The sequence below is a fragment of the Tachysurus fulvidraco genome, chromosome 19, assembly GCF_022655615.1.
Source record: "Tachysurus fulvidraco isolate hzauxx_2018 chromosome 19, HZAU_PFXX_2.0, whole genome shotgun sequence".
Taxonomy (NCBI): domain Eukaryota; kingdom Metazoa; phylum Chordata; class Actinopteri; order Siluriformes; family Bagridae; genus Tachysurus; species Tachysurus fulvidraco.
Genome location: NC_062536.1, coordinates 933325 through 947235, shown reverse-complemented (window position 1 = coordinate 947235; position 13911 = coordinate 933325). Strand labels below are relative to the sequence as shown.

The 13911-nt window shown below is 38.2% G+C and overlaps 1 pseudogene; it reads left to right on the top strand.

Annotated features, from left to right (window-relative positions):
• Positions 1 to 2107: 2107 nt before the first annotated feature.
• LOC113663810 lies at positions 2108 to 12252 on the top strand (annotated as a pseudogene).
• Positions 12253 to 13911: the final 1659 nt, after the last annotated feature.

Below are 13911 nucleotides of genomic sequence, written 5' to 3'. Positions count from 1 at the left end.
AAATAATGTGTTAAAAAAAAGGTATAATCATCCCAGTTTGTATTGAATTGTATGTGTTTACCAATCATGATGGCCACAAACTCTTGATCTAGAGTGAAAATTTGATTGTAACACCTGACCAGACCATTTTTAACCTAGTATACTAACGTATACTATCCTCTAAACACACATGGGTCTCCTGTAAAAATGCAATGTCTTTATCAAGCTGTTTTAAATGCGCTATAACTTTTCTAAATTTTAACCTCTTACGGAAGACAAAATGACCACTAGGGGATGACCCAGAAACAAGCTTCATTGCAGCTTTAAAGCATTAAATCCTCTAAAAACACGAAAAAAACTATTTTCCTAGTAAAGTTTATACTCTCAAGATTTTTTTAAGCCCACACACAAAGCATGATATGATTCATAGCCGTCATTTGAAAAAAAAATTGAGTAAACTGATCTAGGTGGCGCTAGACCAGTTTTTCCCTTACCTTTAGACACTTCCCTTTCTTCACTGGGGTAATATTTTCCAAAACAAATATTCCACAAAATTCCCCACAGGTCCAAGGAACTGGGATCTGTAAGCCTTTTAATCCAAAACGCTTTGGTCGTGCCGCAAATATTCCATTTGTGTTCCGAAAACTGGAAACAGTAGTGTGCAACCATCTTGTTTTTTGGCTCTAATTTCTCATTGGGGGTTTCAAAAATTACACTGATGCATCATGTTTATAGCCCAGGGCATAACAAATCAAACAAGCCCTCACTTGAGCCAATCGGTGCTTGTATTGCAGAGATAGACGGCTGAGAAGCCAATAATGTCATGACATCATCTTTGGGAACCCGCATTTGACTGACAATTGCTCCTTCCCATAGCACTGAAATGGTCCGGGACCTCTACAGCTCTTTAGCCAATAAGGAGACGATTCCAACGGTATGCAACATGCCATGTCTCCGAAGCCTCAGTCTGTGCAAAAAAGTTGCGCAAAGGATTTATTGCGCAATCCTCAACCTTTTCACACACTCACAGCTCTCAGGGTGTCAGGTTACAGGCGTCAGGTTACAGGCCTTTTTTCACAGCAGACTTGTAGACAGAGAGGCTCTGTGTGTTTTAGGCCTTTTAAACTGAGCATGCACTCTTTTAATTCAAAGTTATACAGTAAACAAGTACACAACTGAGCAAAACAGGGAACAGAGACATAACCAGACAACTTACTACACCAACAACGACTAACACCAGGGAAGTGAACAAACAGAGTAGATATAGTGAACAAGAACCAATAACAAAGCAGAGACAATCAGAGACAAAGACAACACACCTGGAGGAAAGATTAAGTACAATTAGTGTCCATGGAAACCAAGAAGTGGGCAGAGCAAACAATTAACAATGGGGCAAGGCAGCAGACAGAAACAAAGGAAAACACAGACAGACTCATTACAAAGGGTGTGGTTTAGCTCTTGTTTTACAGTTAAACAGTTTGACGCATTGTTCTACTGGGTGTGGATGAAATAGAGAGTTCATGTGTTCACACATATAGACCGAGCTGTTAAGACGACTCTGTACACAGACCACAAACTGTGTTTAATCTCATGCTAACACACCCTGCTCTCTTTAATAGCATCTGAGAATTGTTCTAGTTTTTATAGGCTTTTAGAGAACCATTGTGTTGTGGTCCATTTTTTCAGCAGTAATTCAGCTGTGATATTAAATACACAAGTACACAATACCAAAACATCACCAGTTAATGAAGTAAATGTCAGCAAAGATGCATGACTTGTACCAGCTAGCATTATTACACACAAGATGTGCTGGGCATGATAGCATCACAAGCTAAGCACTTTCCTTTCTCGGTTTTTAAATAAAAGCAGCTTTTTAATAGACGTGCTCAATGTAACTGACAATGTAAACCCACAGTTGTAGCATAAAGAATAAGGAAATGGTGGCAATTCTGTTACAAAGAGCACTTTATAGTGGATATACTTATACACTTATAGAGGATATCATTCAGTCATGAAGCTGAATATTTATATTGATAAAATATTCAATAATTTTCAGCATTTTTTATTATAGTTTATTTGAATAGATGAACAAAATATTTTCTCTGATATGTTCTTCATTTTATAGGAAGTGACTTCAGCAGAAAGAGAAGACAAGACAACAGCAACACCTTTTAATCAAACACACTCCTCTTCACACTTTATATTCTGCTCAGTTGTTGGACACAAGAGTCTAAAAGTTACGGTAAGAAAAAACTTCATATTTTTAATGGCTAATTTCTCTCATTAATCTAATATCTACATTTCCTGAACATTGACAGGTTTGCTGTTCAAAATATTTAAATTCACATCTCATTTCTTTATGTTCAGCAACTTATATACTTATCATATATGAGCTCGAATATAAATATTGTGATCAGTTATTTCTGATGTATTGTGGTGTTGGTGGTAAAAATGCAGCTTGTGTAAGTGACTAATTCAGAAAATAAAGCAAAGAAAATTGTGTTTATGCAAAACATCACCCAGACATCTTAAGCACACACTCTTTAACTCACACTTTTCTTTCTTTGCTATTTGGCTGTTGAACACAAGGGCCATGTAGGTACTGTGGAGGCAGAACATACAGTACAAAGACATTTTTATTGTGACACATATCATGTAACACAAAAATGTTTTTAGGTATAATGAGATTATATAGAGATATTTCGGTTGTGTGACATTTTTCTTTTCCAAATTCAACCAAACATAGTTCTTACTACACACTCAAATCTATGTAATTGTAGTTTAAGTGCACAGTAGACTGTAAGAGGATGAATTGTGATGCATCAACTGACATTAGTAAAGCAGCTAATATCATAATCACTGCTGTTTGTCCAACTACTCCATGATCTTATATTTACATTACATCATACACTAGTTATAATGCTAATGAAGAGCAGGACAAAAGAAAGAAACTGCAGGATACAACAACTTTCCATCATGAGCACAGTCATCTGCTGAAGCCTACTTATAATCAGTTTACTGTCATTACACTTTCCTACCACTAGGGGTTTCAGCACAGGAGTAGTTCTAAATATACAAACACCCTCATGCACTGGAATAAATCACTTTCAGTCCATAGAAACACATGCAAACTTTAAAGTGATGTTATTTTGACCTGCCTTCGTGTTTAACTTTATTTTAATGTATTGCGTTTAACTTTAGATGTGTTTAGAAAATTTCTCCTTCAAATATCAGATTCTGCTAAATCTATTAATCTGTAATTAGTGCATGACAATTAAACACATTTGAATCATTCATTATCTGCTTTGAACAGAGCTGGTATCAGTGAATTCATGCACAGATTTTCATTTCTAGCTTGTGAATGTTCCAGTACAGTGATTTATTAATATTTCTGTAAATGTTTAAAGAGTCTCCTATTATTGGTAGAATATAGTGTGATTATTATGTAAGAAATTACAGACAGTGTGTGTGGTGTGAACTCCTGAGTGATGGAGTAGTGTGATGAAGCAAACTTACTGTCTCCACCTTACTGAAGTTGATTATTTTATGTTTTAGGTTGTACAGTATATAGAATCTTTATAGAAGAATGATGTCACTTAATCCGTCTTCTCTGCTTTGTCTGATCTTTCTCCTCATGATCACAGGTGAGTCTTACCTTTATATTATCACAGTCACACACTGGAGACAGTACAAACTGATTTAATCACCAAATCTGTGCTTGTTCTTAAGGTCAGTTTAATAATCATGAGTAAAATAGACAAAAATATATGCCTGCATTTTTAATATCTCTGTGAATAAAGGATCAAAATGCAGATTCAGTTTTCTTCCAGTCATGAAGAATAGTTTTTATTTGTGAGTGAACTGAGTGTTTGATGGGGTTAAAGGATAATAATCTCTAATCACCTCTTTTATGTATCATGTTTCAGCTCTTGGGAATGAATGGAGTATGAAATACAGCCAACTAAATCTCTGTGCTTTAAAAGGATCTACAGTGATTATGAACGTCACTTACACACACCCACCAGGTCTTACAGTGACAAAGAGGTTTTGGTTAATTAACCCAGTTCAGGGTAAAGAGTTGACTGATCTGTATAATGAACCAGGTTACTCAGGCAGAGTGATGTATTTAACAGATGTACTGAATCACTTCCCTCTCAATCTGAGTGATGTGAAGAAAACAGATGAACAGATGTACTGCTTCAGAATCATAACAAATAGAGAGGGACAAAGCTACCAGGGTTATCCTGGAGTTACACTCAGTGTTACAGGTAAATAAAATAATCTTTTTTATATAATTACATCAGAATTTATTTGGACCCTTATGCAGCACTTAGTCTTCTAATTTTATTTTCTACACTTATAATTTTCACTACATTAGAAAACATCTCAAACCAAACACCATTTATTTTAAAGAAAGACACCACAAGCTCACTTTTCAACCAAAACATTATGAATGTTTAAAAATCTACATAATAATTAGACAGAAAGTAAGTGGACACTCAGTAGTGGCTTCATTACCGATCACAGTGTATCATGTTTGGAGGGTTCAGGGAAAGAGGAAACTAGAGGCAGGATTGGAGATCGTTATTTAACCTTTATTTATTTTTATGATTCAGTTTTCAGTCCACACATTATGTCTCTACACAAACACACAAACTCGCACACATGCACACAAACACACACACACCTGCGCACACACACAAACACACTCGCACACACGCACTCGCACAAACACTCACATACACACACACACACACACACACACACACATATACACACACATATGCACACACACACACATCTACACACACACAAAATGAATCAGACCACACATTATGTCTCTACACACGCTCACTTGCACACACGCACATATACACACACACACACTTGCGCGCACACACAAATACACTCGCACATACACACACACACCCACATACACACATGCACACACACACACACACACCCACACACATACAAACACACACATACACGCACACACACACACTCGCACACACGCGCACAGACACATACACACACACACACACACACACACACACACACTCGTGCACATACACACATACACGCACAAAAACACACCAGGGCTCTCAAGTTTTGAAGACAGGCAAGCGTGACATCTATACCCGCCTGCAACACCCTAAAAAAAAAAAAGAATGAAAAAGAAAATCAATAATGGGGAGTTGTTCAATTTAGTATTTGTTCAATTTCCATTTATTAATTTGTGTGTGTGTGTATGTGTGTGTGTGTGAGAGAGAGAGAGAGAGAGAGAGAGAGAGAGAGAGAGAGAGAGAGAGAGAGATTATGACTGGTGGTGTTTATTGTAAGTGTTTGTCACCTTTTTGGACCCCTTTATCATGTGTAATGTTGCTCCCATATAAAACAGTTCAGCACAAGCCCAGACATGTTTAGGGACATGATTGAGGACAATGTCCAGTCCAGAGACAAGCTGTTTCGTGTTGAGTTTTTGTTCAAACCCACCATCTAAAATACCCTCTCTAATGATAATTTTTTTCATTGGTTGTTGTGTTAAATCTTTCCCAGATACAATAGTGCTATTTTCTGATTGGCTATTGTGTAGCCTCTTTTTTGATTGGCTGATAAGTGTCAGGCTCGACTAATAACTCCAGGGGAGACTGATACATTTTGGGTGCTGCGGCTTATTAAATATATAAATAGTCAAAAAGTTCTTCTGCGTGAGAAATACGATGTGTGAAGGGAGAGTGTGAGAACAGACTGAAATGAGTGACTATCAGTCTCAATGTGTCATACTTGAAAGCCCTGCACACACACACACACACACACACACACACACACACACACACACACACACACACACACACACACACTGTAACACCTCCTTTGATTTAGATGTTACTCTGAGTGGTTCAGAAATTTGACCTGTACTGATATACCTTCACAAAACAAATGAACTTTTACAATCGTTTTATTTTTAATCTGCAAGTGCCCACACACCCGCACCCCCAGTGAATGAACAAGCCCAAAAGCAAGCGTTGACCCTCTCTTCCTTTTCCCTCTAATGAGTCCATATCCAGTTTTTCTGATAAGTGATGATGTTTGTGAGATGAGATGAGCTTGAAATCCAAACAGTTATTTGAGTGTGATGCAATGTTTTTAATCCCCTGATCCGTAGTGAAAGAGACAATTGTGACCCAAGACAAGAAAAGTAATCAAAAGTCCTTTAATTAAGCAGAAACTCAGAGTTCTCAATTAGGACTTTAATAATAAAGGTAGCTTAAGTGGAAACCATGAGGCTTCCCTCTACCAACCAAATTTCCTTCTATGGTAGCTCAGCTTATATGCTGGTTACCTCCCGGCACTAGTGCCCCCAAGCTGCTCCCAGAGGTACTACAACCCTGCTTGCAGCTATTTTATTCACAATAATCCTGCTTTCGGTTTCTGCCTGTTCATTGTCTGTTTTCATTCACACATCTCTAAACGTTAAGCTGGTCCCAAGCTAGTTGATGTATGTAATCACTTACCTGTTTCATTCAAGTGACTAGCAGAGTAATACATGGTGTAGTTCATAATATTAACTATGGACTAACTATTACTATCTATTATTTTTATATTCCTACACAGAACTGTTTTGGGGAAATGTTTTGTTGTGGTACCTTTTTAGTGAAGACTAAGATAATGTTCTTACTGAAAAAGTTTCTTACTGAAGAGTCCTTGAAGCATTTATACTGCTACATGCCAAGGTTTTTCTGTCAAAGTACAAAGTGTTTTGTCTGATTAATCTGATCATTAAAGGGCTGGTGAATAGTGACTAGTCTCCAGATAGAAAACCACTTTGAGAGCAGAGTTTTAGAAGTAGATGCTCTACTGGCTTCAGGACGACTTTCGTGATTTGTTTCTCTTGTTTAAGAGCTTGATCTTCAGATTCCTCCTGCAGAAGTGACAGAAGGACAATCAGTCGTTCTGACCTGTAAAACCACCTGCAGTCTGACTGATCCAACATTCATCTGGTAAAAACAGCAGAGATTTAACCACAAAGACCAACAACAACAATGAAGTCCGTCTGCAGTCGGTCAGCAGTGAGGATGCAGGCAGTTATAGCTGTGCTGTAAGAGGATATGAAATCTCCACTCTCCTGTTCAAACCCTCAGAGTCAGATGTGAGCTTTATTTACCTTCTTATATATACTTTATAAGTTGATAGTTAATAAAGGAAAACAAAATAAAGTACTGGTGTAAGTAAAGAAAACACAAAGTGACATTGACTGGCATTCATAGCTTGATCAGATGACAGTCCCATAGATTTGATCTAAAACGTTATCATAATGTTTTATAAAAAACTTGGAGTCCATGCCAACTCGAGTGCAAACTGTCATTAAAGCAAAAGGGGGAAGACCCAAATCCTCATATATTTAAATACATATTTAAAATTACTATTTGTTGTCAATATTAGTACTTACAATAAAAAGTTTTTTTATTATTGTTGCATTAACTGAACCTATTAATTAATTTATTCCGGAACCATTTTCATATCTGTGTTGATTAGTGAAATAGAGTGATAATTAGAGCTTAAAAGAGTTTATTTGTTTTTTGGTTTATGAAAGTGGAATTCATGTGTGGTGGTAACTTCACTGGTTATTTCTTTATTTCTTCTGTAATTCTAATGAACTGTTGTCCTAAAATACTTATAGAATTGATCAGGAACTCAACCTGCCCCTGGTGATTTGTTATTGTGGTGTTTGAGTTAATAATATTATTATTGATCTGTGTGATTTGTATACTGAAGGAATTTTAGTTTTAATTCTAAGAATGACATGAAAGTAGATAAAAACTCTATTGAATCCCATTCTGACACTAAAGGAAAGAAAGACAGCCGTTTACAGAATAAAGTTTCAAATAAAATACTGTATAAAGCCAAATGTAATAATCAAAAAAGGTGCAGAAATAATAGTTATAAACTGCATTCAATCATTGACAGAAAAAAAGCATTAATTATGACCATGAATTGCTTTCCTCACTCTGGTCATGGAACTCTCTAGATCGTCCAAAGAACGTCTCAGTGTCCATCAGTCCCTCTGGTGAGATAGTTGAGAACAGTTCAGTGACTCTGACCTGTAGCAGTGATGCTAACCCACCTGAACAGAACTACACCTGGTTTAAGGGGATGACATCAGTAGGAAATGAAAAGACCTACAACATCTCCAAGATCAGCTCTGAGGACAGTGGAGAGTACAAGTGCAAGTGCAGTAATGAAGTCGGACATCAGGACTCCAACAGTGTGACTCTGAATGTTCTGTGTAAGGTAAAGCTGCAGATTTTCTCACAGACAATTAGAGATAAAACTATTATGGATTTACTTTAAAGTGTTATGATCCTGTTCATTTTAGATCCTCCAAAGAATGTCTCAGTGTCCATCAGTCCCTCTGGTGAGATAGTGGAGGACAGTTCAGTGACTCTGACCTGTAGCAGTGATGCTAACCCACCTGAACAGAACTACACCTGGTTTAAGGGGATGACATCAGTAGGAAATGAAAAGACCTACAACATCTCCAAGATCAGCTCTGAGGACAGTGGAGAGTACAAGTGCAAGTGCAGTAATGAAGTCGGACATCAGGACTCCAACAGTGTGACTCTGAATGTTCTGTGTAAGGTAAAGCTGCAGATTTTCTCACAGACAATTAGAGATAAAACTATTATGGATTTACTTTAAAGTGTTATGATCCTGTTCATTTTAGATCCTCCAAAGAATGTCTCAGTGTCCATCAGTCCCTCTGGTGAGATAGTGGAGGACAGTTCAGTGACTCTGACCTGTAGCAGTGATGCTAACCCACCTGTACAAAACTACACCTGGTTTAAGGAGAAAGAATCATCACCTGTAGGATCTGGACAGAGTTACGGAGCTGTACAGAGTGGGCAGTATTACTGTGAGGCTTTGAATAAACACGGCTCTGAGAGATCAGCTGCAGTGTCTGTCACTATTAATGGTGAGTGTGATGATTTTTCATTGCTGTGTGATCACTGCTGTGTTCTACATTATGCGCTTGTGGGTGAGGTTTTGAATAAATCTCTGTGTGTGTGTGTGTGTGTGTGTGTGTGTGTGTGTGTGTGTGTGTGTGTGTGTGTGTGTGTTTGTTCGTTTGTAACAGATATCACTGTGATTGTGTATGTGGCTGTTGGACTCGGACTTTTTGGGCTTGCAGCTCTTCTCTCTGCACTCTTCTGGCTGAGGTGAGAATATTTGTGCTGATACTTTTATCACTAATGACTCTGAAGATGCTGACGGTGGGTAAAAATTTGTCTTTATGTGAGCAGAAGCAAGAGACAGAAGAAGAAGGTAGATGAAGGTGACAATCAGGTGAGTTATTACAGAAATGTCTGTCAGGTGCTTTGTTCATAATAACATTACACACCAACAAAAATGCAGCTCTGTGCATTAAGGCTCTTGGTGGTGGTTTGTGTGTTTACATAAACACAGAATGGTGCAAGAACTCTGTGCTTGTTTCTAGTTACTGTTCATCAATAATAGAGTTTGTGACAGTTAGATGCAGGCCATTTTATTTACTATGGGAATTCACCACGGTTTCATTGTCAGAATTTACATTCCCCCCAGCGCTAATGTTAAGCCTCTCCTAAAAAACAGTAACCTATACAAAACCATACTTAGCAACTACAGACCAATCTCAAATCTTCCTTTTATAGGCAAGATCATTGAAAATGTTGTTTTCAATCAGCTGAAAAAATTCTTAAACTCAAATGGCTATCTGGACAATCTTCAATCTGGTTTCCGCCAGCATCATAGCACAGAGACAGTGCTCATAAAGATAATAAATGATATTCGCTTAAACTCTGATTCAGGTAAAATATCAGTGCTGGTGCTACTAGATCTTATATACCCAGATATACTTAGCCCTGTCCCCTAATGACTACAGCCCCATCGACTCTCTATGTAAGTGCATTGATGAAATTAACAGTTGGATGCGTCAAAACTTCCTCCAGTTAAACAAAGACAAATCCGAAGTCATTGTATTCGGAAATAAAGATGAAACTCTCAAGGTTAACACACACCTTGACTCTAGGGGTTTAAAGACACAAAATAAAGTCAGAAATCTTGGTGTAATTTTAGAGTCTGACCTTAAAGAGGCTCTATGTGAACTCTATGGGGCTCTTATTGATCTGCAGAATGTTCACCCCAATTTTATCATAATTTATCATAATAATGTTTATCATCGCGGGAGATTTCAATCATGCAAATCTCAAGTCTCCGTGTATTCAGTATACATGAGTATGTGGACTTTGCAAAGACAGAGGAAAACACACTGGATCTTGTTTACACAAACATTCCGGGCGCGTATCGTGCGGAACCCCGCCCTACCTCGGCTATTCAGACCACATCTCTGTTATGCTAACTCCAGCATATAGACCACACATCAGATCCTCTAAACTGGTTCTGGAGTAGGTGAAATCCTGGCCAACAGGAGCCACCTCTGCACTTCAGGACTGCTTTTAGTGCACTGACTGGAACATCATCAGGGAGTCTGCAACCGATGGCGATTTCATCAACTTCCGCATATGGCAGGGCATACAGGCAATCATGAATTACCTGAGTTGTGATAGTGATCCCTCTTTTCAAAATGCACTAAATTACTTCTATGCTCACTTTGAGGTGCAGAACAAATAAACAGCAAGGAAGACTATCCCTCCCCCTAACTCTCAGGTACTCTGTCTATCTACGGCCGGTGTGTGGAGAACTTTGTAATAAAGTGCTTCGAGAAGTGCTTCGAGATGCACATCAAGTCCCAGTTACTACCCTCACTGGAGCCCCTACAGTTTGTGTATCATCCAAACCGCTCCATGGATGATGCCATTGCCACTGCCCTTCATTTAGCCCTCACCCACCTGGACAAACACACGTTCGAATGCTGCTCATAGACTTTACTTCAGCATTTAACACAATCATCCCTCAGCACCTTATTGAGAAGTTGAGCCTGCTGGGACTGAACACCTCCCTCTGCAACTGGATCATGGACTCCCTGACTGGGAGACCTCAGACAGTCCGGAAGGGGAATATCATATCCAGCAGCACCACAATGAACACTGGAGCCCCTCAGGGCTGCATGCTCAGCCCACCGCTGTTCACCTTGCTGACTAACGACTGTGTAGCCATGCAGAGATCGAACCATATTACCACGTTTGTCGATGACACGACTGAGGTGGGTCTCATCATCAAGAACGACGAGTCAGCATACAGAGAGGAGGTGCAAAAGCTAACTGTCTGGTGTAGAGCCAACAACCTTTCTCTGAATGTTGATAAAACTAAAGAGATGGTTGTTGATTTCAGGAGAGCACGGAGTGACCACTCTCTGCTGAACATTGACAAATCACCTGTACAGATTATCAAGAGCAGCAAATTTATTGGTGTTCATCTGCAAAGAACTTCACCTGGTCACTCAACACCAGCTCCTTTTTTTTTGTTAGCACTGTCTTTTGTCCTGCACTGTCTTTTTGTCTTTTGCCTTGCGTTGCGTATCTAGGACTACTTACTAACCCTTTAGATCTGTCTTTGTTTAATGTAGCACCCTGATCCTGGAGAAACATTGTCTCATTTCACTTTGTACTGCAAGTTATAAATGGTTGAAATGACAATAAAAGCTTTTTGACTTGGCTTGAATTGACTAATCACAGTGGTGACTTACTGTAAATCTTTTGCAGAACCTAATCATGTTCTCCACTCCTCCTCTCTGCAGAACACTGGGCCGAGTGCTAAAGACGACACATATGCAGCTCTAGACTCCACAGGCCGGGCAGCTGATGATGTGTATCACACACTTGCAGTGAGTGTTTACTCAAAAATAGTTATTTTTAATATAATTTATGATGATGAAATGATTATGATTATGAAAATATTTCATTGTTGTAAATCTGTCACATTAAACACAGCTTTTTACAATGTGAGCTTTGTACAATGTTTTAGATATTTATAAATACAACAAGGTGTGACCTCTTTGGTTTTTCACAGATTTCTCATCCCAGTCCTCCTGCTGACTATTAGTCTATTGCAGTGAGTTTGAGCATTTTGATCCCGAAACCACCACTAGATTAAATACTAATTTAATAATAAGTGTTTTATATGAAAATGTGCTACAATACAATGAGACAGACTCTGTGAGAATCCTGAGACATCTAGAGATCTACCAGCTCCAGTTAGACTCTGCGATACTAAAGAGGAGATGTGAACTCCATGTGGTCTTTTACATCAATACAACATTTATCAGACTGTATATATATATATATATATATATATATATATATATATATATATATATATATATATATATATATATATATATATATAATCACACCCCCAGTGTCACCCAGATGAGGATGAGGTTCCCCTTTGAGTCTGGTTCCTCTCAAGGTTTCTTCCTTTTATTCAAAGGAGTTTTTCCTCCCCACAGTCACCTGAGTCACCTCAGACTTGCTCATTGGAGATAAATATAAACATGTTTAAATATATCTAATATTAATCTTGAATTTTGTAATTATATTAATCTTTATATTATTCTTTATAATAACCTTTTGTTCTATGTTATTTTCTGTAATTCTGCTTTAAGACAATGTCAATTGTAATAAGCGCTATACAAATAAACTTGAATTGAACTGAAAAAATACACAGCTGTTACTCCAACAGTACTTTTATATTAATTTATTAATCAGTAAAATTAATGATCATATATCAGAGTGTGAGGTGATGACTGATGTAGATAAATGTTAGTAAAATGCTTTAACACACATTTCTGATGTTTCTGATTTTTTCTGTTTGTGATTTAGTAACATTGTAAAGTGGATAAAATGAATCCTGATACAGATAATGAATAGAGAGCTTCTTGTGCATGTGCCTATCTCAGGCATCAGTAACATCAGCAACTTACAATATAACGCTATGAGAACACTCCTTGTGGAAGCTCTGAAGCTCTGTGTGAAATCACTCCAATCTATTGGCTAACGAGATAATGTGACGAAGTATAAAGTGCCAGCAAGTCCATATAAGGGTATGTACATCACATGAATCCAGCTTCTTTGACTTTAGGAAGCGCTCTGTGTATATTGGTTGAGTTGTCTTAGACAAGTACAAAACAAGAGGATAGGGTCTTCTCTTCTTTATCATGGCATGTTCTCACCTCTCTAGAGAGCCGATTATGCCCTCTGTGTCAAAGAAAAAAAGCAAAGAAAAGGACAAAATTTTTTTTTAAACAGCCCTGATTTTCCTAATGACCTGTTATTTCCTTGCTGCAGTGAGGGGCTTGGGTTATCACGGGCTAGTGTTGCAGCCCAAATTCCCTGTGTAAATTCTGAGCCTGCCATCCAGCACCAGCGGTCAGCTCCACCAGGCGGAGAAAGGAAACCTACGCATGAGGTCTAGGGTTTCTAGGGAAGTGCCTTTATGGCCATAAGTTAGTCAGCTAAGTTTATTGATCATTAATATATACTTTTTCATGTGCTGATGGTATGAGTGGCCATGTTGGCCATGTTGGTCTGAAGTCATAAGACTTAGAGGGATGTACTGTTACTAGTAGCTCGACAGTGAAAGTCCTCGGTGTTATACTAGACAGCAACCTGTCTTTTGAAAATCATATCGCCCATACCACAAAAACAGACTTCTTCCAAGTATTCTTATTCTTCCAGACTTCTTCCAGTATTGCCAAGCTGAGAAACATCCTGTCTGTATCTGATGCTGAGAAGCTAGTTCATGCCTTCATGACCTCTAGACTGGACTATTGTAATGCATTACTAGGTGGTTGTCCTGCATCTTTAATAAATAAGTTACAGTTAGTCCAAAATGCAGCTGCCAGAGTTCTCACTAGGACAAGAAAGTATGACCATATAACCCCAATTTTATCATCTCTACACTGGCTACCTGTTAAGTTTAGAACTGATTACA